Below are 4,759 nucleotides of genomic sequence, written 5' to 3'. Positions count from 1 at the left end.
TTGTGGTTACAAATTCTCAGGGGAAACATTTTCCACCTCTTCCACTCATTGCCAAGGTTTGAAACAGGCAATTTACCTTGCAGTCTCCACCAGGAGGGTGTTCACCCTTGGAGTCCCAATTTGAATTGGTGTGTGTGTGTGTGTGTGTGTGTGTGTGTGTGTGTCTCCTATTAGATATCCTACTTTGGGTGGGGTTTGAGTTTCATCACCTGGCCCCTGTGCTTACAGGACCATGAAAAATAAAGCTCAAGTTTGCCTCATTTGGCAAATGATTTCCAGGTGAAAACTAGTTTTCAGTGATCTGTCTACCACTCTAAGTTACCAGTTTTGCTTCATTTTGGGCTCTGTGTATTCCTCACCAATTTTCTAACTCACCAATCCATTTTAAAAGATTTTTTAAATGTTTCATCCAGCATTAAAGTTATTTAGTCACACTGGCAGAAATGGGGGTGGATTTGTGAGTTTAGAGGAAACCCACCAATACCAGACTTGGGAGATCTGGCTCTGCTTCAACCTCTTCTAACCTCCTCAGCTTCTTCTCATACCCAAGTAATTACACAGCCTCTAACTGTCCTGAGCTGCACCCATCCCCCACCTCCCCTGGGGGCTAAAGCCCAGTCGTTTTCCACTGCATCCACTTACTACACAAATAATGAAAATTCAGGCTACTCTCCTTACACTCAGCCTGTTCTCTAACTCCCTTTTCCCTTGCTTTGGGGAGGCCTTGGGGTAGTTTATAAACCCTCCCCTTCTGGGTGCTCTCAATGTTTTCTTTCTCACACTCATCTTGGGGTGAGGGTAGAACCTCGCATTCTCCACTAGGCGGAGGGCTTGCTATTCTGAAGAATTCTTCCTTTTCTTTCCCATCCTAGTCTCCTTATACAGCCTGGGAAAGAGGGGTGGTGTTGAGGCAATGGTTAACAGAAGCAGGGCAAATTTAGAACACGGTCTGCTTCTGTAAGACCTGAGGGTGTCTAGCCCCAAATTTTTTGTCTTTTTCTTCCAGTTGTATTGAGAAATAATTGACAGACAGCACAGTATAAGTTTAAGGTATACAGCATAATATTTGGACTTACATCATGAAATGATCATCACAATAAGTTTAGTGAACATCCATCATCTCATATAGATGCAAAATGAAAGAAAAAAAAAAGATTTTATGATGAGAACTCAGGATTTACTCTCTTAACAACTTTCGTATACAACATACAGCTGTGTTCATTATACGGCTCATTGTTGTACATTACATCCCTAGTACTTACTTATAACTGCAAGTTTGTATCTTTTTGACTGTCTTCATCCAATTTCCTCTCCCCCTACCCCCTGCCTCTGGTAACTACAAATATGATCTCTTTTTCTGAGTTTGTTTGCATGTTTGTTTATTCGGTTTTGAAGTATAATTGACCTACAACATTGTGTTAGTTCCTCTTACACAACATAGTGATTTTTTTCTATACATTTCAAATGATCACCACATAAATCTAGTTACATCACCCCAAAGATATTACTTTGTTATTGACTATATTCCCCACACTGTACATTTTATACCTGTGGCTCATTTATTTTGGGACTGGAAGTTTCTACCTCTTAATCTTCCTTACCTATTCTTCCCCCCACCCCTTCTCCTCTGGTAACCACCTGTTTGTTCTCTGTATCTATAACTCTGTTTCTGTTTTATGTTTGTTCATTTGTTTTGTTTTTCAGATTCCACATACAAGTGATATCATACAGTATTTGTCTTTCTCTGACTTATTTCACTTAGCATAGTACCCTCTAGGTCCATCGATGTTGTCAAAAATGGTAAGATTTCATTCTTTTTTTTCTTATGGACTGTGTTTTTTTTTTAAATTAATTAATTAATTAATTAATTAATTAATTTATTTATTTTATTTATGGCTGTGTTGGGTCTTCACTTCTGTGCGAGGGCTTTCTCTAGTTGTGGCAAGCGGGCGCCACTCTTCATCGCGGTGCACGGGCCTCTCACTATCACGGCCTCTCTTGTTGCGGAGCACAGGCTCTGGACGCGCAAGCTCAGTAATTGTGGCTCACGGGCCCAGCTGCTCCGTGGCATGTGGGATCTTCCCAGACCAGGGCTCGAACCCGTGTCCCCTGCATTGGCAGGCAGATTCTCAACCACTGCGCCACCAGGGAAACCCAGATTTCATTGTTTTTTATGGCTAATATTCTATTGTATATATACCACATTTTTATCCATTCATCTGTTGATGGGCACTTAGGTTGCTTCCATATCTTGGCTATTGTAGATAATGCTGCAGTGAACATAGGGGTACATATATCTTTTCTAATTAGTGTTTTTTGTTTTCCTTGGATAAATACCCAGGAGTGAAATTGCTGGATCATGGTAGTTCTATTTTTAATTTTTTGAAAAATCTCCAACTCTTTTTCATAGTGGCTGCAGCACTTTACATTCCCACCAACAGTGCATGAGGGTTCCCTTTTCTCAGTGTCCTCACTAACAGTTGTCATTTGTCTTTTTTATAATAGCCATTCTCACAGCTGTGAGGTGATATCTCATTGTGGTTTTGATGTTCATTTCCTTGATGATTAGTGATGTTGAGCATCACTCATTTTCATTTCAACAGACAGCATTTTCATGTGTCTCTTGGCCATCTGTATGTCTTCTTTGGAAAAATGTCTATTCAGATCCTCTGCCCATTTTTAAAATTTGGTTGTTTGGTTTTTTGATGTTGAATTGTACGAGTTCTCTGTATATTTTGGATATTAACCTCTTATTGGATATATCATTTACAAGTATCTTCTCCCATTCAGTAGGTGGTCTTTTTATTTTATTGATATTTCCTTCGCTGGGCAAAAGCTTTTTAGTTTGATGTAGCCCCATTTATTTATTTGTGCTTTACTTTCCCTTGCCTGGGGAGACATATCCAAAAAATATATGTTACTAGGACTTAGGTCAAAGAGAGTACTGCCTATGTTTTCTTCTAGAAGTTTTACGATTTCAGGTTTTACATTTAAGCCTTTAATCCATTTTGAATTTATTTTTGTGCATGGTGTGAGAGATTATCTGGTTTGACTCTTTTGCATGTAGCTGTCCAGTTTTCCCAACACTATTTATCAAACAGGCTGTCTTTTCTCCATTTTATATTCTTGTTTCCTTTGTCATAGATTAATTGCCCATATAAGTGCGGGTTCATTTCTGGGCTCTCTATTCTGTTCCATTGATGTATGTGTCTGTTTTTGTGCCAATACTGTTTTGATGACTGTAGCTTGAAATCAGGGGGAGTGTGATACCTCCAGCTCTGCTCTTCTTTCTCAAGATTGTTTTGGCTATTTGGGGTCTTTTGTATTTCCATACAAATTTTAGAATTATTTTTTCTAGTTCTGTGAAAAACGCCATTTTGTCTCTCTTTCGAATGCAGAAGAATTTAATCTCAGCTCTGAGTCCTGGTTACCAGTTCTGGGACAACAGGGAAATTTTCTCTTATCCCCTCATAGTAGTAAATGACCCAGTGCTCCTGCTAACCCAGTGGTTCCCATCACATTCAAAGTAAAATCCACACTCCTTATCACAGCCTCTAAAAACCTTTGCTCCATCAAACCCCAGCCTACCTGTCCTACGTCTATGTCACTTACTCTCCCTCCCCGTCACTCTGCTACAGCTACATTAGGCATCAGTTTCTAAAACACATCAAGTTTGTTTCCACCGTGGGGCTTTGGCACCCTCAGTTCCTTCAGCCTGGAATTCTTTTCTCCCTCATGTTCCAGCAGTTGCCTCATTAGGTCTCAGTCTACTGAGTTCCTGCCTCAGAGAGGCCTCCTTAGACCACTCATTCATATTTCTGAATGATGCCTTCTGTTTGTTCCACAGCATTATATTCAGGCGGCAGTGGTGGAAAGCAGTATTTTTTTTTTTAATGTCCATCATCTTGATAAAGCATGTTAACAAAAAGAACATTTACTTGCAATCATTTTCTACCATGTGAATATGTGATACTCTAATGTTAAAAAAATCAAGTGTAAGTCTAGGAAGTTTTTAGACTATTTGTGATATATAAAACATAATTATATAAATCTAATTCTTTGTGTTGAAATTTTCCATCATTTATTTATTTCCCCAAGTACAAAATCCTGAGCAATGGGATACCAAGTAATGAAATAACATGGCAGTGGCACAGTTTGCTTTTGAATACTGTTCGGGAGGCTACGGATTCATCTGAAGGTTTTTTGTTTTTTTCTTTCTGTAGTATCAAAACTATTTCATCAAGTATCTTAGCCGTAATATTCTATATATGTGGTCTGGGGAGTCAGTGTCCAAACCTTTGTGAAGACGGCATAGAAGAGGCAACGTTGCCCCACTCCCTTCACTGTCTTATTCCTACAGCTGAAGTCAGTACATGAAATTATCTTGTTGATATGTTTACGGGTTTTTTTTGTCGGCCTCGTCCACAGGAGTGCATACTCGCTCCCAGAAAGCAGGATCTTTCCTGCCCGATCTACCGCAGTATCCCGCCCCTAGCAACACGCTCCTGGCACAGAGAAGGCGCTCAGTGACTGTTACCGGAATAAGCGGAAGCAGGAGTACTCAAGCCCCACCCTCCGACCCACTGGGCCCCGATAGCGGTCCCCACCCGGGCGGCTCGGAAAGCGAAGCGTCCGACCAGGCAGCCTCCATGGGACCCATGCGCGGTGGCCACTGGGAAGTGTAGTCGCGCGCCCGCCGCAGCCCGGCGGTTGCGGGAGAAGGCTCCGCATGCGCAGGCGCACTTCCGGCTCTACCCCG

Source organism: Eschrichtius robustus, chromosome 19 (assembly GCF_028021215.1).
Source record: "Eschrichtius robustus isolate mEscRob2 chromosome 19, mEscRob2.pri, whole genome shotgun sequence".
Classification (NCBI taxonomy): Eukaryota; Metazoa; Chordata; class Mammalia; order Artiodactyla; family Eschrichtiidae; genus Eschrichtius; species Eschrichtius robustus.
This window is presented reverse-complemented; position numbering follows the sequence as displayed.